Source organism: Poecilia reticulata, chromosome 14 (genome assembly GCF_904066995.2).
Source record: "Poecilia reticulata chromosome 14, P_reticulata-male-v2, whole genome shotgun sequence".
In the NCBI taxonomy this organism is placed as follows: domain Eukaryota; kingdom Metazoa; phylum Chordata; class Actinopteri; order Cyprinodontiformes; family Poeciliidae; genus Poecilia; species Poecilia reticulata.
Window position 1 is genome coordinate 22,084,532 of NC_088843.1, and position 22,193 is coordinate 22,106,724.

At 38.9% G+C, this 22,193-nt stretch overlaps 2 long non-coding RNA genes across 3 annotated transcripts; both read left to right on the forward strand.

The window, feature by feature from the left end:
• Nucleotides 1-2,505: 2,505 nt before the first annotated feature.
• Nucleotides 2,506-7,919, forward strand: LOC145554948 (uncharacterized). The gene is made up of 3 exons (XR_014091007.1): nucleotides 2,506-4,813; nucleotides 5,946-6,002; nucleotides 7,142-7,919. It is a non-coding gene; the product is annotated as an uncharacterized LOC145554948 (long non-coding RNA).
• A 2,462-nt stretch (nucleotides 7,920-10,381) lies between these two features.
• LOC145554924 (uncharacterized) lies at nucleotides 10,382-15,938 on the forward strand. Of its 2 annotated transcripts, XR_014090980.1 has the most exons (4): nucleotides 10,382-12,639; nucleotides 12,809-12,898; nucleotides 14,635-14,928; nucleotides 15,034-15,938. It is a non-coding gene; the product is annotated as an uncharacterized LOC145554924 (long non-coding RNA). The 2 variants fall into 2 exon arrangements; XR_014090979.1 differs by having other exon boundaries at nucleotides 10,382-12,898.
• The last annotated feature ends 6,255 nt before the right edge of the window (nucleotides 15,939-22,193 follow it).

The window sequence follows — 22,193 nt, forward strand, 5'->3', positions numbered from 1 at the left end:
TGGCCTGCAGTGGGAGTTAGCCGTCCCCCGACTTTCCCCGGACGCGGGTAAGGGAAAGGCTAGCTTTTGTTGGTTTTATCCTCGGGGAGTACTGCCCTCGGAAAAGAACTGGATAGCCAATCTGAGACTTTGCTTGAGAAACGCAAGGAGTTGAGAGCGGTCCTTCATAGAAAAAAAAAGAAAAGAGATAAGATAAGAGAATAAGATAAAGGTCGATCGCGGTCTGATCTTCTAAAGTGTAATAAGTGAAGTAATAAGGGATAAAAGAGCTGAAAAGCGTGTATCCACAGACACACAGCTGACAGACAGCTGTGTGTCTGTCAGCTGTTTGTGCTTCTGCCTCTGAGCAGACGTTATGTGTTTAAATGTACTCTTTTCTGTTTATTGCAATGTGTTTTAAAACCATGGTCAACATTGGGAAATTATAATCTGTGGGAGGTTTTTGATTTTGTCTGCTGGGTTTGATTTCCTCGCCGCCGTGCGAGCAAAACTGCAAAAAAAAAACAAACAAAAAGATAAAGAGAGGTGATTTTTGAGCCTAAATTTTGAGCCTAAACATATTTAGGGTGAACTTGAAAATGAAAAATATGATCCAAAGTGGGGCATCGGGTCATAGATTGCACTTCGTGAGCAAATGGAAGCATTAATAGCTTATTTGGCAGAGCATGACGAATATCAAAATAAGGGAGAAAGAGAAAAACCAACAAAGGGATAGAATACCTGGTGCAGAAGAAAGGAGGCGACTTGTTAAACAGCCTTCAGGGTGATACTGGCTGGAAGGAATAAATGACACTAAGGGGAAACTGATTGAAACTAAACTAATGCTGCACAATTCACTATTTTCACTTGTGGTAAAATTAACTGTATGAAGGATGAATGAAATTACATAACAGGTAAAATTATAAAAAAAAATAAAGTGACATTTAATGGGTTGAAGTTTTTGAAACTCGGCTTAGCTGTAGACAGGTTTAGATTTAAACTTAATAAAACTCGAAAATTGAGGTTTATAGCAGACTTGAACTTCATCATGGACTAATCAATAGTTTTCTATTATTATCTTATCAAAGCAGGATTTCTTTTCATTTGAAACTTGGTCACCTTAAATGTCTAAAGAGGGAACAGAATTGGTAAATAAATATGAGTTTGTGTTTGATTCAAAGGGAGATTATGAAACAGCTCCAGATTAAATTACGGTTCATTACATTGGTTACAAAATATTCTTGTCTCAAAGACAATTAATGATTCTAAATCTGACGAGGTAGATTTAGACGAGGTAGCACAGATCGTCAGAACACTTGATTTGTAGGCCTATTACATCACAGTGCTGCATGTATTCTTGTGATGATGCATCATAGGTTGTGATGTCACGTACTGCTTTGTTGTGTAATACGGGGGCGGGGTATTTATAACTCATGTTGGTAAAATTCTGCCACCTTCCAAGACATTTCTACAGGAGACACACTTTTACACAACAGTTATAGTTACAGTTATGGATTTTTTGAGAGGAGATTTGCGATATTTAGTTAGTAACACTGCTGTCCCTGCAATCGTGGAATACATTTTTAATATTCCGGAGGACGATTTTAATTCGTTGCACTTGAGTGAGAGTGTCACAGAGAGGACCAAAGACCTTTTACATCACCTGACAGAGGTTTTCTCTGCTTTCGTTCGGAACTTACTTGGGAACCTGAAATACGAATATGGCGATATTAAAACCGTATTTGGAAACCAGGTTTCTCAGGCCTTTGCCCAGGCCATGGGGGTCGAGGAGATCATTCAGGGAGAGTGCACTAATGTATTTAACATGCTTTTCTTAAAGCATGTTATATCTGTAGTGAAGCCTCCTATGAATGATAGGAATGGAGAACCCATAAATGAAGACCCCATCGTGGTCCTTAGGCGGAGTTTAGGGTTCAGTTTGTTGGTTCGACCTGTGATCAGTATCGTCCAACAACTGATACCAGTAAGACATCGAATTGAAGAACTGAGGAAGTCCTTTGAGAAGGAGAGAAAGGAGACGATCCAACTTTTTGTTGAGTCGTTGATGTGTGAAGGCATCAAGAAATCAAGAACATCTTGGTGCCTTGAGGACCTGAAAGAGGTACAGGAACGCATTGTTCACAACATCTGCGTTAAAATTGAGGGCCAGCCGATCGCCATCCAGCAGAACTGGATTCCAGGCCTGACAAAAAAGGTTTTCAAAGACCTAATGAAGACCTGGGACTGTTCTGCTGGATGGACTCTGGCGTTCATGGAGCATGAGGCAGCTGAAGACACAATTGCATTGTGTCTTTTAAGTGAACTGGAAAAGCGCCAGAAAAAGACGGGCAGGTTTTTTTACAACATTTTTTTCTGGTGCTGCTAAAATCTGGCCCTCATTTCAAATGAGGGCCAATACTGTCATACCTCTGTCAATCCTTGCTCCATGAAGCCTCTCTGTGCCTCCATCGGTCCTTTCATCGAGACGCCTCTCTGTGCCTCCACTAGGCTTCCAGCCCTGACTGCACTAGGCTTCCAGCTAGTGCAGTCCCAGTGAGCCACAGCCTCCGTGTGTTAATACAAATTATGATTCATCGATCGGGATTTCCATTCCCAACACTTGGTAGCGGAGGATGGTTTTGTGTTGATACATGAGCGGATATTGGACTGGCTGTTCAGGTGCAGACTTTCCGAAACAGTACTCTGGTGTAGGGCCCACATGAAAGGTAAGGACACTTGTTCCTTAATATACACCATATAAAAATGTCGTGTAAAAAGACAGCCCGTCTTTTTCTGGCGCTTTTCCAGTTCAGTACTGTTTCTCAGGTCTGTATAAATTTCAGTTATCAGCCGTTGTCTGTACTGTCTCCCAGGTTTGTCTGCTTGTCACTGAGTTGTCTAAGTTGTTGTTTGTACTGCTTTTGACTGGTCTGTCTAAATGTTTCAAGTTGTTCATAGGAGTAAAGTTAGTCAAAGTTAAAAGTTAAGAGTAAAGAGTTTAAAAGTTAAAACTTTAGAGTTAAAGTAAAAAGGGCGATTGGCTTGCAGTGGGAGTTAGCCGCTCCCCCCTACTGCCGGACACGGGGAAGGGAAAGGCTAGGTTTTGTCGGTTTTATCCTCGGTGAGTACTGCCCTCGGAAAAGAACTGGACAGCCAATCTGAGACTTTGCATGAGAGACGCGAAATGCGATGAAAGCGGTCCTTCATAGGAAAAAAGAGATAAGAGAATAAGATAAAGGTCGATTGTGGTCTGATCCTCTAAAGAGTAATAAGTGAATTAATAAGGGATAAAAGAGGACAAAAATAGGAGCTGAAAGTGTGGATCCATTTCTGTGTATCTGTCAGCTGTGTGTGTGCGCTTCTGCCTCTGAGCAGACGTTACGCGTTTAATTATACTTTTTTCTGTTTATTGCAATGTGTTTTAAAACCATGGTCAACATTGGGAAATTATAATCTGTGGGAGGTTTTTGATTTTGTCTGCTGGGTTTGATTTCCTCGCCGCTGTGCGAGCAAAACTGCCAAAAAAAAACAGAAAAAGAGAAAAGGTGATTTTTGAGCCTAAATTTTGAGCCTAAACAGATGGAGGGTGAACTTGAAAGGGAAAAATATGATCCAAAGTGGGGCATCAGGACATGGATTACGCACGGTGAGCAAATAGAAGCATTAATAACTTATCTGGCAGAGCATGACAAATATCAAAATAAGGGAGAAAGAGAAAAACAAAGGGATAGAATACCTGGTGCAGAAGGTAACAGGTACCAAGTACCAGGTACCTGTTAAATTTCTAAACAGGCTTAGAAATTTAAGCCTGTTTGGCTAGTACCGGCAATAAATATATTTTTATATTTACATTTATACATGTATTTATATTACCTGGATATTAACAAAGACACAGATGAACATTTCCCTGTTCATCCGGGAAATGGTGAACAGGGAGAGCCTGACTAAAACTACCTGGATGTCAGACAACATCTGGGTCTCATTATGTGTCTCTGCTTATTTCCAAGCCCAAATGAACAAATTCATGTTCAAAAACAAGCCCAGAAACACCACAAACCACAACTTTAGAAAAAAAACAAGCCCCAAGTCACTTGTAATAATCGGACTTGACAGAAACTCAATAGTTCCTGATTGTCCAGCAACAAAATGCGCATCTCTCTCCTTCCTCCATTGTTTACGTTTCTGTCGCTGCTGACAAGTGTCGCATAGTAACGGTGGTCGCTCCCCAAGACACGTAGAGGAAATAAAATTACATAGAATAGTAACGAACAGTGATTTGGATAAGTAACTTTAATCTGACTACTGGATTTGAAATAGTAACTCCTTGAATTACTCGTTACTGAAAGAAGTGGTCCGTTAAGACAAAGTGACAAGGTAGCACAGATCGTCAGAACATTTGATTTGTAGGCCTATTACATCACAGCGCTACGTGTATTCTTGTGCTGATACATCATAGGTTGTGATTAGAGGTGTGCCGATCGATCGGTCAACGATCATAATTGGCCGATTTTCGTGAAAAAGTGCATGATCGGTGATCATTGACTCTTGTTGCTTATACCGATCACCTGCATCTCATTTTGCAGCCTGCCTGTGCAGCTGGTCTCCTCTTTCCTTCACTCTGTGCAAAAGCACAGCAACAAATCCTAAGCGATGTGGAACTATAACGCACTGAGTGAATGGGGACGTTTGAGTGTTGCGGCGGAAAATTGAAGCAGGTCAAAATGCATCAACACAATGAAGCTAATACGACATAAAAACAATGCCATACTTGACGGAGTTTGGCTACATCGAGGCTCGCTGCAGTAAAAAAGACATATGGAGGATCAGATAGCAGGTAAAACAGCGCACAGCTACTTTACCCGGATTAGCATGACGGTCATTCTTTTCTGTGAATAATGTTTTGAAATATTTGTAGTTGACTTTGTTTGACTCCTGGCACAGTCTATAATTGCAAACTATTTTTCAGTCTTTTTTTTTTTTTTTTACAAAAAAGGTATATATTATTTTTACAATGCTATGTTTGCTTGTGTATTATAAAAGTAAAACGCGATGATTGCTGTATTACTATTCATGTATTTTACTGAACTCAAAAGTACCAGCCATTTTTTCAAGTCAAACTGAACTGGGCGCGTGAAAGCAGCCGTTCATGGCGTCATGCTACTTATGTCTCAATCCTGCTTTTTAAAAATATCAAGCTGCAGTTGTCTTATTTGCTAAACATGATTTGATGTTCCGGTTGTTAACATAAAACCCGGTGGCCTTTTAACTTCGGTAAATATACTTTCCTCAAGTTTGGGGTTTTAGAATATGGGAAATATTCTAAAATATTTCCCATATTTTAGAATATTTGGTGGGGAGTATGGTGGGATCGAACGACAAACGAACGTAAACTTGGGGGGAGCGGAAGCAGCCATTAGACCAGGGACAGCCAAACGAACGTAATGTGGGGGTGGAGGGAAACCGTTAGACCAGGGGACGACGGAAAGACTGGGGTGGCGACGGCTCGTGTCCATACCCCAGTCTATGTCAGCGTTAAATTTGTTGCATGTTCGGTGCTCTAATCAGGCATGTTGAGATTAGGTTTGGTTGATAAACTGTTACAGTGGGTCAGAAGCTTCTTGCCTCATATAAATTGTAAGTCAATGGATTGTACATACAGATAGTTAATTTTCCTATTTCTGAAATAGGAACAAACATCACTGAGAGTAAATAAAAGTGACATTTGCAAAAATAATTCTTCCAATTGGGAGTTTTTACTGAAATGCCTGCTTGCAAACTCATTATCGGTTATTGTAGCTTAGCTTAAAACTATATAAATAGTACTGTTCTAAATTTGTTGTCAGAACAAATGATTTCATTTTATTGTTAAAAAAAACTAAACTAATTGATTTAATTATTGGAAGACTTGCATGTTTTGGTGTTTATATTTCTTTCTCCTTGTATGGTTACTTTTCTCTCCTCAACAGCTGCATCCAGACACTCCTGAACTTTTCCTGGAAAGCAAGTAGGCATCTTTATAATAGGTGTGTACATTTGTTTTTGTTTTACTCAACCTGTTAAACCTTTAGTTTAAATTAAGAAGTGTGTGGTGTTTTCTACAATAACATAGGCGTAATGTTTTGTTATGTGTCTTTCTAATAATGTCTAATGCAGCACTATATAACTTATGATATTATTTTTTATATATTTGTTGAAGCTATCACTGTGTTGTGTAGCTCTTCTGTTAGCCAGTGCTAACTGAATTCAAACAGTCAGAGCCACGCGGCAGGTCTTGGCATGTTAATCACAAACTCTTGTGGTGCTGCTCATCCCACTTTTCCCTGATCCTCTCATTAATATTAAGGTTAGTTATCATGGACACCAATGACAGTGGATAAGCGGTTTTCCTGTAATGGTAAGTTGATTGACAGTGCTAAGACTATCCTCCTGTCTCTGATTGGTTGGGAGTGATGGATTTCTTCAGATGGAAATAGTAGCTCAGGGGGAGTGGAGTTTTTATTTTCACAAATTATACGTCTCATAACATGAAATCATGACATGGTGACTTTATTTTAACAAATATGCAAAAATCAGTGTATGCTTTTATTTTCTCAAAAAAAAAAAATATTTGTGTATTGTGTATGTTAGGAGTGCACCAATAAATCTTCCCCAAATCCTTAATTTTGAAGATTGGTGATCCGCCAATACATAAAGTGATTTCATCCGCTGATCTTATCTACCTCAACAAAGATCTAAAAATCAACCGCTTTCCTCTCCTGTTAGAGACGTTTGACTGATAGACCAGCCCACCAGGTCATGTCTCCATGTTTGCAGTTATCAATAGTCACCCCACTGTTGCCAACCCACTAACGTTTTCTGCATCTAGCAATATTTAGACAAGACGATCAGTGTCGGCCAAAATCAGAATTGACCAGTCAGATTTTTAAAGATTGGCCAGAAATCTGCAATTGACACACTCCTAGTGTAGATTTTTTTTTATCTGTCAGAATTAATCAAAATTACTCAATGTTGTTGTTTGTGAAAGAGCTATTAGCAATTGGTAAGACGCTGATGAGCACGGTGATGTGCTGCTGTAATGTAATTTAGAAGCGTTTTGTAAAAAGTATGTTTATAACATGAAGTGTTTCTGTGTTAAACTTGAGTATCCATTCTCTTTGTTTAGAGATTTTCTGGGCACAAACCCTGAACGAGGTCGACTCACGATGCAAACGAAGATGAAGAAGCAGCTTTGCATTCCACCAAAATGGTTCAAGTCCCTTAATGAACTGAATGACTGGGAATCCATGGAAAATTTGAGCCTTTTCAAGTTTAAACGTGATTGGTCATCTCATCAAACCTGGTGCACTAAGAACCTTTGCGAAGCACAAGAACTGGTCTCAGAACATTTCAAGCTCTCGGTAACTGGACCTAAGAGTTGGATTAACCTTCTTTTGCAGAACATAAACATAAAATGGACTGTTTTGTTTTATGTTCACAGTGACTAGAGGTAATGAGAGCACACACTCATGAATCCACTGTCTTTGGCATTAGGCTGGGTTTATGTAGCATTTGATTTTTAACAAAATATTTATACCTGTATTTCATTTATTTTTCAGCATTTTGAATTTTGTTGGTCCTGTTTACAACTATGATTTTCGTGTTCCAAAGCAATTTTTTGTATGTTCCATCTTATAGTAATTAACTAAATTGTTTGACTACAAAGAGTAGAGTCAAGATTGCTTTACATTTAATTTATACGTTGAAATTTGTATAGTAAAATGCAATAAATTAGTTCTGATGTACAGAAGATAAACATTAGCAAGCTCAAGAATATGTTTAACTCTTCATGTATAATAGCAAAGGTTAGTTATAAAGACAAGATGACGTCAATTTATGGTCTTAAATTGCTAAATAAAATCTGCAAATTGTTTGTCGAATGGTTTCATTTTTATATCACTTTGCATGAACTACTTTCAAACTAAGTTTTTCGTGTTCTACAACTACATTTCCTGTAGACTTAGAATTTAGTTTTGTTTCAAAATTATGCTAAGAACATATTAAATACATTAACTTTAATATATTTTACACTATAATTAATATATGGTATAGAATGCAGACTTCAATGGTTTGGAAGACAAAAGTATTTGGAAATGTCAAAGGTTTTTTTTAAAAACAGTTTGTGAATATATCACAAAAGACAGAGTAAAAAAGACAGATAATTTCAGTTTTGGGTTAACAAAATATTGGTTTATTTGACACAAACTGTTAAATAATGGAAAATATTTTGATGGAAATTCTGGAAAAAAAAAAAAGAAAAGAAAAAAACAGAAAATGTCCTGATAACTTTTTGCCTGGATATTTTCATTTTTTTTTTTTTTACAGAATTTCTGTCACGTTTTCCGTAATTTAACAGTATTTTAGTTCAACTTTTTCCGTAAAAAAAAACAGGAAAATGTCCTGGTAATTTTCTGCCAGTACATTTTTAATTTTTTTACGGAATTTCCAGGGGAATTTTTTCCATAATTTAACAGTTTTCTGTGTTTAAAATTTAACATATAAAAGCTGTTAAATTACATTCTCACGCTTAACTTACACAGACCTAACATTGAACTTAATTTACTTGTTGCAAAATATTGTTTTTAACTTGCATTGTTTCAAAATGAGGGGCTGCACAGTGGCGCAGTTGGTAGAGCTGTTGCCTTGCAGCAAGAAGGTTCTGGGTTCAATTCCCAGCCTGGGGTCTTTCTGCATGGAGTTTGCATGTTCTCCCTGTGCACGCGTGGGTTTTCTCCGGGTACTCCGGTTTCCTCCCACAATCCAAAAACATGACTATTAGGTTAATTGGTCTGTCTAAATTGCACCTAGGTGTGAGTGTGTGTGTGCATGGTTGTGTGTCCTGTGTGTCTCTGTGTTGCCCTGCAACAGACTGGCGACCTGTCCAGGGTGTATACCGCCTCTCGCCCGGAACGTTAGCTGGAGATGGGCACCAGCAACCCTCCCGACCCCACTGAGGGACAAGGGTTAAAGAAAATGGATGGATGTTTCAAAATGAGCTTCATGTATAGTATAGTTAATTATTTTTATGTCTTTCATACTCCTGCTAATTGATATATTACTGGATTGGACACCACCTATTAGTCACTATGTGATTCATTGAGTTATGTCCAGAAAACCATTTTATCCCAATGCAGGACGAGCAGAAATCTGTCACAAAAATATTCGTAGCGCCATCATTTGTTATCAGATATAAAAAAAAGAGGAGAAAACTGATGTTTGATAAATTCTCAGTGATACAAATCTATAAACAATTTTATTTCTGTTAGTCCTGTCAAGATGCAAGAAGGGGCAAATTTATCTTATATTGGTCAATCGTTTTATTTTAAATATGCTGTAGGAGCCGTAGTTTGATGATTACTTCAGTTTTTGTCGCTTGTCTAACTTTTAGGAATTGTAGCGGCTGCAATGCGCTGCAATAAAAGTACAATAAAGCTGATGAACAGGTGAAGAACCCAGAGGTGTGACCAAGTCACTGTGTTGCAAGTCACTCAAGTCTCTGTCCTCAAGTCTTAGTCAAGACGGTCAAGTCTCAAGTCAAGACAGGCAAAAGTCGAGTCAAGTCTCAAGTCAGGAACCTTTAATTTCAAGTCATTTCGAGTCGTTTTTATTTTATTTTTTTATATAATTTGGAATTATACATAAAATTCAAATAATAGACCATTTGTTCTTTTTAAAATCTGTATCTCAAATGATAGAACATGTGCAGCTGAACACAAAGTATAAAAAACATTTTTAAATTGGACCTCTTTATTGCGCAGTTCTGTTAAACTTGATATTTAATAAAAAAAAGTTTTCAAAAAATGAAATAAGTATATATGAAGTTATCACAAGTAAACTCAGGAAGGTCTGGTGCATTTATTTTTCTGCTTTTATTTCTAAGTATGCTAGTTTCAGTCCTACGTAAATATGGGCCAGATATTCTAAACACAAAATTCACTGTATTTGGTCTGTTTTAACAAATAAACCACATGAAAAAAATCTAAATCATTGCAAATAAAGTGGAGTGGTTTTGAATTTTGATGTGATGGTAAAATAAATATCTGTCAGGCCAAGTGGGTTAAATCTACAGCCAATTTCACATCTCAATATTAATAAAAACATGTTGTGTGAATCAAGCTGGTCAGAATCACTAAACACAAAATGAGCTCATTATTTTATGTCTTACTCAGTTAACTATCGCACTTAGTGCTATATTCAGGGTCAGTGAGATTGTTCAATTTTTATTTTTACAGAAATGTTTAAAATATGGCCAAAAAAAACGGGATTTTTTTTATTGTATTTGTTTTCCAGCAAAGCTATAATACTTGGAAATGGGTTCTGTGCGACATGTGACAGATAGTTACGCCGGTCAGTGCATTTGCATTAAGTCAAAAACAGTTGACTTAATGCACTGACTGCAGTAAACAATATATTGTCAATATAATTTCCCAACGTAGATGTCTTCAAATACACCAACCGTCCTTAGCTGATACTAGACCGGCTCATCATCATGATGGGACAGAGAGACTCTGTTCCCTGAGTTCAGGTCCAGAATCTGCTTTCTGTTCCGGAGCCCCGCTCACTATCCACCGGCTTCCTGAGCTAATAACACGGTGCACATTATTTGTGGAGGCATTTGAAGGACCGGATTTATGGTAAATCTTCACCAACTTAACCCGGAGTACACATGCTAACACGAAGTTAGCTAAAGTCAACTGTCTTACAGCAAAAGAAAAGGGCCACCTACTATCTTTGTGAAGCTTCAAATGCCGGACAAAGTTGGACGTCGTGGCATCTCCATCCGATATTCTCTTCTTGCATGTTTTACAAGCTGCAGTTCGTTTTTTTATTCGAAAGTTCATAACCTACGTAGCCAAAAGAAATTACTCGCGGCAGCATATTCGAGCGGTTATTTCGTCTTTCGTTCCCTGAGCTCTGCAGCGTCGCCGCGTTTTTTTAAATGTCCAAATCCTGTTAATTTGATTGGTTGAGCTACAGCTACGCACACATACAGACATGAGGAGAGGAGAAACAGAGGGACGGTCTACAGAATGAGTGAAATTAATTAATGACGCCACTTTATAAATAATGTGTTTTAAATTTTAAGACTTTAAGTAAAAAATATCAAGACTTTTCAAGTAAACAGCTTCAAGTCGAGTCAAGTCCCAAGTCAATGGTGTGAAAGTCAAAGTCCGAGTCTTTGAGCATTTTTTCAAGTCAAGTCTCAAGTCGTGATTTTAACGACTCGAGTCCAAGTCATGTGACTCGAGTCAGTCCCCTCCTCTGGTATGTAGCTTGCTAGTTGTGAGGCAAATTCCAAAGTGAGTGTTCATCCTGGAATGACGGTCATTATGCTATGCATAACTTTAATCTGATTATTGGATAGCAAATAGTAACGTTAGAATACTTCACAGGACGAAAAATGGGATTTTCGTCAGCTATTGACACCTTGTTCTGCCGTACGCATGGAGATTGAGGGCTTTCGGCAAGAGGTTTTAGTCAGAGTCAAACACAGCCAAAAATGGTCAAAAACGCTGTGTGTCCATGTTCCCCTATCTCCCCCCTCCCCTTGTGCCTAGCAGAGGTTTTCGTATTTAAATGAAGTTGCTGAGTGCCATGCAAATGCAAATCAACTGTTGAGCACCGTCTTTTGACCTCTTATTCATTTTGTAGCTAATCCTTTTTAATTTCTGTTCACCATAAAGAAGTATGTTTGGAGAAAACAATCTATCTTATCCATTAAAATATATATTACATGTGTGTTAGGAGCACTGAAAAACTTAGTTTTGGTTGAATTGATGATATAAAAGAATATGCATGATTACATACAATAGACTTTTGTGAATCGTGATCTTACTTTGACATTCCTCCTATCTGAAGATTTATCTTGTGATGAGAGGAATTGCACAACTTAATCAAAAATAATAATAAAAACCATGTTCCAGAGTGGTAGATTGTACATAAAGTATTTTTGTGAATAATATTCAAACTAAAGTTAATGTTCACTGATTGCTTTAAAGACCCAGAGTCGTGCTATATTGGAGTGGTAGTGGTCATTCCACGTCACAATACAGGACTTAAGAAACTACAGATTTTTCAGTATTCAGTTGCTTAACTCTCAAGTTTAAATTGAAGAACAAAATGGTTGAAAGTTTGTGATACCTTCTGATAGAGTATAAACATTTGTATTCTTTTTTTAAAGTTTTGTTAGTTAAGCATTAAATATAAGTCACGGATTATGAATCATATTCTGTATAAACTAAAAAGGAGACAGCTCAAAGTAGAATTGAGTAAATAAACATATAATTAATTATAATAAAAATAAAATATACTGTCACGTAACTTTTGAAAAAATAACTTTTAGAATGTATTTTCTTCTGTCAACTTACATTTAATACTCCAGTCCAGTTGGTGGCAGTAATGCGCTTTCATAGTCGGTCAAGCAGCCGCCATTAAACTCCAGAGGAAGATTTGCACTGGTGGTAACAAGTGCTAACTGCCTACACCAACATGAACGAAAATACACGTGCGTTGTGTGAAATGGTGGAAAAAGTCCTATTTTACGGATACCTTTTCAGTATCGTTTTGATATTAAGCGGAAAACAACAGATGACACCGCGGCGGTCCAACAAGACCGGACTCACGGTAAGAAAGGCCACTGCAAGGCCAGTTGCTTTGTTTGTTTCTTACAGAAAGTGGTCTGTCGTTTTCTTAATGCCGAAACAAGTGTAGGGTGAGATTTTGTATTGTAGTCTCTATTACATGTGATGTTCTGAACTCTTAAAAATACTCGCATCTTCTTTTATTTTTTCAGACCTGAAAAATGGCCAAGCCGTACCAGCCAGACCTCAGACCACGGTGCCGAGGAGCTCTTACGAAGTCGACCAGGAAGAAGAGAAATTCAGTAAGTTATGATTTCACATTTAGTCAGTGGTGGAGAAAGTACTCAAAAAATGTACTTAAGTAAAAGTACAAATACACCGTCAAAAATGTACTTAAGTAAAAGTCAAAGTACCACATTAACATTGTACTTAAGTAAAAGTAAAAAAGTCCTGGCTTTTAAAAATACTTAAGTATTAAAAGTAAAAGTACTCGCTGAATGCATTACCTAATCGCTAATATCATAAAGTGTGCCGATCGCATTTAATTTTAATACATCAGAAATGTGCCATTTTAATTAACATTACCACAGATTAAACATGTTCTTATTGTGTTTATTCTCTGTAACAGTTTAGTCTTAGATATGTGATTCTATGAATCATAATTTCAGGGATGGAAACATTTTGTCTCCTGTCCTAACATAGCATGAACTTCATTAGTCACATTTATTTAGAAAGAAATCTAACTGAAAGGGGATGTAAAGAAGGTGTGGGCGGGGTGGAGGACATGCAACCAAGGAGCCATGTAGCAGAGTTGTAGTCAAGACCACCGAACCCGAGACCAAGACCAGCGCCCCGCGTTAAATGACACAATAACATTAAGTTTACCTATCAAAATTGGTTTTCAGATTGATCTGAAAGATCCACATTCCCATAAAAACACCTAGATATTAAATACTTAGAGCTGAAATATATTTAACCAGTATCAATTAAAACTCACTTCATTCTGTTTTGCTTTCATCGCTGTGCTACAATCCGCAGAGGTCTCCTGCTATTCCTAGAAAAATAACGCCCTGGGCGGTTGCCCATATTGCATATGTCAGAAACCACAACTGAAACATCGCAATTAACGGTAAATAACGTTCAACTATGAACACTGTCCAACGTTCAACTTTTACTTATTCAGCGATTAAATGAATGTCTACCGCACACTGTGTACCGCAGTGTACACAAGAACAAAGAATGGCTCTCAGTGAGGCTTCAGTCCTTAGGACTTAGTAAAGATCCGTCCAGAAGAATCGGATCGTTCCTGAATGTCATATCACTATATTGCAGACTTTGGTCACAGCGTTGTCCCATAAATGCGACACCTCAGTCAACACCTCCACACAATAATTCAGCGCATGAGTGACAACTTTTTTTCATCAAATGCAACATGTGTCTCAGTACAGCTAGCTTTGCTAGCACAGATCTTACCTTTCTTTAAGCTTTCCTTCCAAGTGACGCTAAAAGTTGGACGAAGTTCTACGTCTGTCAAAGCGATGCGCTGCTGATTTTACATATCAATTTATGCAGCGCTATTATATTATAGACAAACATCTCCTCCCGCTCAGAGGAAACCACTGCGCATGTCTGGAGCTCCGCGTGCGAGTAAAGGTGGAGCCGATGGGTGACAACAGACACTAAGTCACGTTATTGCTCGGATTTTACGGCGCCACCTTAAATCCCTGAACGTCACATTTTAACGGAAGAAAAGAGCAACGCGACTTGGATGTAACGAGTAACGCGACAGTTTGTAGAAATGTAGTGAAGTAGAAAGTACAGATACTTACTGTAAAATGTAGTGGAGTAAAAGTAGAAAGTCCCCATTATTAAATCTACTTAAGTAAAGTACAGATACACGAAAACTGTACTTAAGTACAGTAACGAAGTACTTGTACTTCGTTACTTCCCACCACTGCATTTAGTGAATAGTGAACACTCACATATTTATAAGGAAAACTGATCTTCTCGTTATTTTATTTATTTTGTTGTAACGCAGTACAGCAAGGCAGAGTGTGTAACGCAGTAAAGATCTACAAAATGGAGGACGGATCTGAGGACGAAGTCATGAAGCCGTATAATCACTGCGTTGATTCCCGACTGTACAATGGCTGATTGAGAATAATTTTAACTTATTTACTTGCGTATTTTTGAGAAAGCGATATATTTGCTACAATATTTTTTTAATTTGACATTTATTTCCACAGACTCCACAGAATGAGAGTCACATTTGTGTCAATCAGACTCTTCTGGAACGTTCTGACGTCCGTGATGAGGACAGAGATGCAACTGTGTGAGTATCTACCATTTTAGAATGTTGATATTTTATGCTTCAACATTGTTTATGTACATAATGTAATTATGCTATATATTGACAATCCACAAAAATGTTTTTCAGCTGCATCCAGGACCTACTGCCAGTCATCCAGATGTAGCTAAAGAAAGAAGCAGGCAAGATTTATTACTAGAGATGTCACAATTGCTTCAAATGCATCAGCTTTGCATGCATGTTTGTATATATGTGTGTATGAATGCAATCAGCAGTGAAAAGAAAAATAACATTACATTTTCATAAGAAGCTGTAACATTTTGGGACAAGATGGTGTGCAATAATTTTAATGTAGCCTCAATGGTTAATGACAAATCACTTAAGTGCTTTTATCAATGTTTTGTTAAATATCATATTTATTCACATGATATTCAGGAGTTGATACTTTACCACATAGCCATAGTTTTCAATGACAAATGGATTACACCTCCCCATTTTTGGTGTTTCTAAACCAAGACACTTAAAATGTCAGTATAGTTTCAACAATATGTTTTCATAAAGATTCTTTATGACTTAATGTCTGTTCTGTGTCAACAGCTGCTGGAGGCGAGGGAGAGCGTCCTGGCAGCAGAGGAGATTTCCTTTTGGGAAGGTGTCACCATTGACCTCATGTCTGATGAAGAGGATGGCGTCTTCGAGGGTGTATCGGGCTGGATTGTGAGACCACCAAGTTTCCGCAGCCAGGAGCTCGGCAACCTCTGCTCCACTTGATGCTAACCCTAAATACAGCATGTTGCGTCATAAGCGTTTGTATGTTGGATCATGCTCAGAAAGAAAGCCACCACCACACGGCCCAGAAGTAGACAAGCATTTTGTGCTGTAATCTTTTTTTTTTTTTTTTTAACTGAAGTTTTTTATTTATTTATAGATGTGTTATTTTATGTGTGGTTTCTTTATTTGTAGATGTGTGTTATATGATGTATGTACATATTTCTTTTTCAACAAAAATTTAAAATATAAACTTATGCCTTGTGCTTGGTGTATTTTTATTTCTGGGTTATTTTTTATAATTTATTAGGGAGGGGCTTAACCAGGCCTGTAATTATAATGGTCTAGTGTGTCCAATAGGGAGATATCTACCAACCCATCACATGTCAGTAATGAATTGTGATGTCATTGTTTTTTCTTCCAGTGACTGACAATTCACGTGGGTCTCCTGTTGCTATTCACATAAGTAGTCATTAACCTGTTAACACCGCTCCCACACCTCCCCACCCCTCCTCCCCCCTTGTAGGATTCAGCATTCGACTGCGCCCGGCGAAACTGCGCTGCCCCGCCAACTGTCGATTGCTGTCGATATCCATCGCTGACTAGCTGCATTTGCGTCAGAATACAGGGTCAAAAATCCCACTTTTCGACCAGTGCTTGTTACTGAAACAAGGGTCAGATTAGAGTAACGTATTACTGATGTGTTGATGGCATAATTGTTTGACATTTCTGCTCAAGCTATTTACTGATCTGTCAGGTTTCCGATATACGTCCCCCTCAACGACACTCGTTCCTACGCCCTTGCTAGCAACAGTTAGCCTAGCATAACTGACCCACTGCTCACTTGTTCAATGTTTTCTTTAAGTTAAAACTTTTTCCTCACCTGTTAAATCTGAAGCCCTTGTTATCTAAGTCATAGGGTTGAATTAACCGCTAAATATTGCGTCCATTTTTCAGATTCTTTGCGTGATTGTGGTATTTTCTGACCACCCATAATGTTGACTCAATGGACAGCAATGGCGCATGTGTGGCGCAAGATAAGTCACGTAATGTCCAGTCCAGTAATTGATATCCATCTTATTTATATCCATGCTGCCTCGCGCTCTGTCCTTCTCTTGCACTTCCCGCTACTTAGCAGTAGGTGTCAGGTTACATTGTGTTGCATTCAATGTTGTCGGAAAAAGGAGATTCATGTGCTTAATGTCCAATTTCCCATAACTATTTATTGAATTCATAGTCGCCAACTGGGGTAGCAACAGGAGTGGCAAGGTTTTCATTTGGGGTGGCAACTGCCACTCCAGTAAATCCTCCCCTGTCTGGGCCAAATGCCGTATTTATAGAACCTTGCCGACGTTTTTCCAGTCGGCGTTGGGATGAAAAGAAAAAAGACATCGGGCCCATGTTCGTTAACGGGTCCGGACCAAATGCTCACCCACACTTTGCCTAGAGCAGATAATTTTTACTCAGGTCAAAAAATAATTGTGCGAATATTCTTTTTTCTTTGCTCGTCCAACAGCCAGCCATCAGTGGCCATAAGTATCGATGGCTGCTGATGGTTTTCAGGCTGTTGGCTGGCTGTTGAAATTTATTTTTGTTTGTGAAATAACAAGCACATTAAAGTTTATTCATGGTGTTTTTAATTTTGCTTTTAATACAAAAATATTGTCAGCAGCAGCCCGGCTGGTTTTCTGTCCCACTCAGAAATCTCTTTCCCGCACAGTTAGTGGAACAGTAAATGTAATCTGCACCGCCTTTTGGATTCAGACTCAGATCATCCAGATAGCGGTGCTGTGCCGTAACTTGATGACGCTGGAACCATTAGCAGTTTGTCCTGCTACTCTAAACTGGCATTGATGGTCAACATGAGGATGAAACCAATCACTGACTTAAAGGGCCAGTGTCACATTAAAAAATATTACCTTTTAAAAAATATTTCCATCATGTTATAATGTTTTTACCTGCAGTGTTGCTTTTATACTTTCATGTTTGAGAAATCCTCTAATCTCCATGGCAACCATTCAGCTGTCAAAACACCTAGGTGGACCTAGCCCCACCTATGAGTCTCAGCTCCTTAAGAGTAGCCAGCAGCAATTTGCAAACAGCTGGTGAAACTGCTGAGCTCATTATAGGAGCTGCTGCTCAGAGCAACGCTGGTAAAAACATTAAAGGGTTAATAGAGGAGCCATGTTGGAATGACTTCATGGAGGCGGAGCTTCTTAAAGTGACAGAGACCCAATTTCATAACGTTAAAATACAAAGCCAAATTTCTTTAAGTCATATTAGACATAAACAGCATTTTTATAAAAGCTGACGGTAAAATAGTTACTTGATTGCTATAAAATGGCTCCATGTGGCTGTAAACCACGGTGCTGGCCCTTTAAGGGTTCGGTAACAGCAGGAACTGCTCTGGATCCTCACTGGTGGAGGAAACTTTTCAGGAAATGTTTGTTAGTTTCCGTCTGCAGCTGTTGAACCTGGAGCAGAATCTGGTTCTGTCCGTCCTCCACCACCTCTGGTTCTCTGCCTCTCCTTCACCTCTCCTCCTCCTCCTCTGCTCCTCCTCATCCCTCCATCATGTTTAAGGTCTCTGATGGAGGCTGCTGGTGCGTTAATAAGCGTGGCTCCTTTCCCTCCTCCGGTGGGATTAAGCTGAGCTCTAATTCCTTCTCCTCTCCTTCCTGCTTTGAAGTCAACTGCAGGGAAACCAGCGGCTCCTTCCTCTCCAATTTGCTATTTGCATAATCCCACCACTGCAGCGCTACATGCCCATCAGAGTGGAGGATGAGCTAATATGCCGGCTAGCGCTGCATATCAGCATTATAATAATCCAGTCTCTTCCTTTATTCTGCCACAGCGACGCCTCGGCCGCTCCGTCTTCCTGCTCCTGCTGTTGGTAATTAGTGGGAGCAGATGAACGGCTGGTGTTGCTGTGAGGTGAACTGAACACTGGAGCGCTTCAACAATCCACAATGATACAAGCCGCTTCAGAACCATGAGTCAGCAGAACGCAGGAACCCAGCGGCGGTACCCGGTGGGTCTGGCTGCCCACGGGGTCAGATCGTTTCTGGGACAGATCTGCTCCAAACAGAGTAAAGCTACGGGTAACCATGGCAACGACACCCGGTCCGGACCAAGCCAGACCTGATTAGGTGTGAATTAACATGTTCAGCATAAACCTGGTGTGAAGCATGGAGGTGGAAGTGTCATGCTGTGTGGAGGGAAATGTAAAAACATGAAAGCAGAAGCATAACTGTGTTTCCTTCAGTTGTTTTAAAAATGCTATTCATTTCAAATATGACATAAAAAAATATACATCCTAATTTAACGTTGTGAAATTGGGCCTCTGTCTCTTTAATAAGCTCCTACTCTTCTTGAAGCTCCGCCTCCAGGAACTCATGCCAACATGGCTCCTCTATTAACCCTCTTAACGTTTTTAACCAGCGTTGATCTGAGAATGAGCTGTTTGCTGATTGCTACTGGCCAGTCTGAGGAGCTGAGTGGGGGAGGAGCTGTGTCTCGAAGGCGGGGCTTGTTCCACCCAGACGTTTTGAACAGCTGAACGGTTGCCATGGAGATTAAAGGATTTCTCAAACATGCCTGAAAGAATCAGGTTTGTTTGTGATGAGAGAAAAACCTTGATGTAAAGATAGAAAGTGGATTTTATGTGGTACTGGCCCTTTAAGTAGTAAAATCAGGTTAATTTGTGTTGATAGAGTTCAGTTAAATATGTGAGACACAAGCACAACCTCTGAGAATGATCTTCCTTCCACAATACTTTCTTCTGGCCCGTTGAATGAAGCCTCTGGCATTGATGATGAAGAACTCACCATTCCTCCCAGTCATCCCAGTAAGTTTCCACTGTGTCTTCATTCTGGATAGATTGAAGGATTTCAGAGCTTTGTTTCTGTATCTGTCACGTTCAGGTCCAGTTGGACGTTTGTTAAACCATCTGAAGGTCAGAGGTCAGGACGACCTGACGGTGGGGACGTTTCCGTAACGAGATGAGGGACGGAGGGACAACGAAGATAAAAACTCCTAAACGTCCCACTCCCTCCTGAGGAAAAGCCAGCAGATTTAATTTGGACTTTGACTAAAGGCGTTTAAATAAAACAGAGCAGCTGGCAGAGACACTTTTCCATTCCTGAGACTGAGGGACGGACTGGGACAGACAGCTGGACGCAACAAACCAGTCCAATGAAAGCAGCTGACGGAGGACAAGACGAAAAGGCTAATCAGCATATCAGCATATCAGTGTTTGCACAAGGAAGTGGGCTACAAGACGCTGAATAAGGGTAATTATTTAAGTAAGAACAGAGGCGCCGACGCATTATTACTGGCAATTTGTCAAACAAACAATTATCATCAAGGAAGGAAGAGCTGCAGCAGAAACAGAGCCGGGTTTCTGCTGCAGCTGATGGGACTCTGCAGGATCAGAGACGCACAATACGGAGGCAAATATGTGTCACCAGGATTTGGATAAAAGATACCACTGAAATTTTAATGCTGTATATTTTTACTCACTCTTTCAGTGTTAAAATATATTCAGAATAAATTTTTAACATAAAAAAAACCATCATAAACATCTGTTTTCGTTGGACAGTGGAACCTCGACTATTTTTCTGGGGAACATGACTCCAGATTGTTTGCTGAACATTCCCCTGATCTGGGATTTCTTCTCAGAGCAAATCTAAATGTAGAAAGGTTTTCTGCTGCTTTACTGACTGATCAGTGAAGTGTAATTATTGGTACACTAAGCCTTTTGTTTAACTAAGCAAGTGGAAATGAAATCAGCTCCTTTGAGATCACTTACCAGATGAAAACATTCAGCAGTTCTAAGTGTTTTAGTTGATAATAAATAAGAACCTGAGCTGATTTTATGAATGTGGATAAATACTTTAAATGAAAACCAGCAGGGAGACGTGATAAAAACAAACATCAGCCCGTTGTGCTGCTCTCCAGGTTTCACACAGAGCAGATCCTGAACATGTTTGACCTGCTCAGAGCGATCAGCATGCCCAGGCCGCCACTCCTCAGACAGATGGAAAAACTCTTCCTGCTCCAATCGGGTCTCAGCGTTCCCAGTGGGAACGGACGAAGTGAACATCAAAACCTCCGTTATCTCATAAAAATCATCTGTAAAGTCTCTCTTTAGCCTTCAGGAAATCTCAGATCAGCAGAAAACATGTGACGGGTGGATGACTGAATTTTCCAGAATATGAAATTAAATTGCTAGATTACTGATGCTAATTGTGTTAGCTTTAGGTTAATGCTAAACTACGCATCACATTGGAAATCTCTACTTTTTATACCAAGGGCAGGCAAACACTAACTGTGTAATGAAGGTTCAATACTCTTCAGTACAAAAGTTGTCATAAATTCTTGATAGGTGGCTACATGTCGCAGATGCTAATGGTGCTTCCTGCTAGCGCGAGGCTAACACTGGAGCTTAAGCTGACAAAAAAGGTAAAATAACAGATAACGCTAAAATTATGTTTTTTAAATTACCTTAAGTAATTAAGTTATTTTGCAGAGTTAAGCTAGGCTAAGCTAATAATGCGTATTCTACTGATTTATTAAACAAATACTGCAAAGCTTTCAGGCAAAGCAGTTTATTTTTATCACACATTTTCTGCAACAAGGTAATTCAAAGTGCTGTATATAATAAAAATAAAATAAAACAAGCAAAAACATTTCATATTAAAGGTGCAGCGGGTTATTATTTGCAACAACTTGCTATTTTTATGTAAGCTAACACAGATTGATTTGCTAAGCGAAGTTAATGGACCATTTAATTACTTATTTATTAAAACTGTGGGAAGCTAACCTAAGCTAACACCTTCACTTTTTAGCAAATGTTGCTAAGCTAAATTAAGCTAAGAGGACAATTTATCTGAGCTAACTGAAGCTAATAAGAAACTGAATGTTTTAGAGGGATTAAACTTTTGACCATCTTTGATAAATCCTGAATCAATTTCAGCATAAGGGTTGTCATGTTAGATAAAATAATATGAAAAGAGAAAATGCCTGATTTTTTTTTTACTAATAATTAGAGTTTCTCTTGGAACCTGTTAATAACTGCTTGCAGTTCTGGTTCATCTTAGTCGTATTTGTTATTTTCTCAGTTTCCCTCAGGAAAATCTTTGCGGTGATTCTCAGCCTTTCATCTTCATCCTCATTTCTCTGACGCTTCTGTTTGGTGGAGGAATAAATTTCACCTTTGATTTTATAACACAATGCTACACCTGCTTGTTATGTTTCTCCACATCTAAATCACAAAATAAATGATTTAGCTGAAGAAAGAGAAGCAATGTCAGGACTGTTCTCAGTAGAAATAATGAGCTTCCCTCAGTAATGTCTGAATAATTATTTATTCAGAGCATGAGAAGAAAAGTCCATTACTGCGTTTTCCGTGTTTCAGCAGAACTTTTGCTTCTGCACTGGCAGCATTTTCCCGTCTCTGCATGAACAAAACAGCTGTTCGTCTTTATTTTTAAAAACACAGCAGGGTGCAAAACTTCATG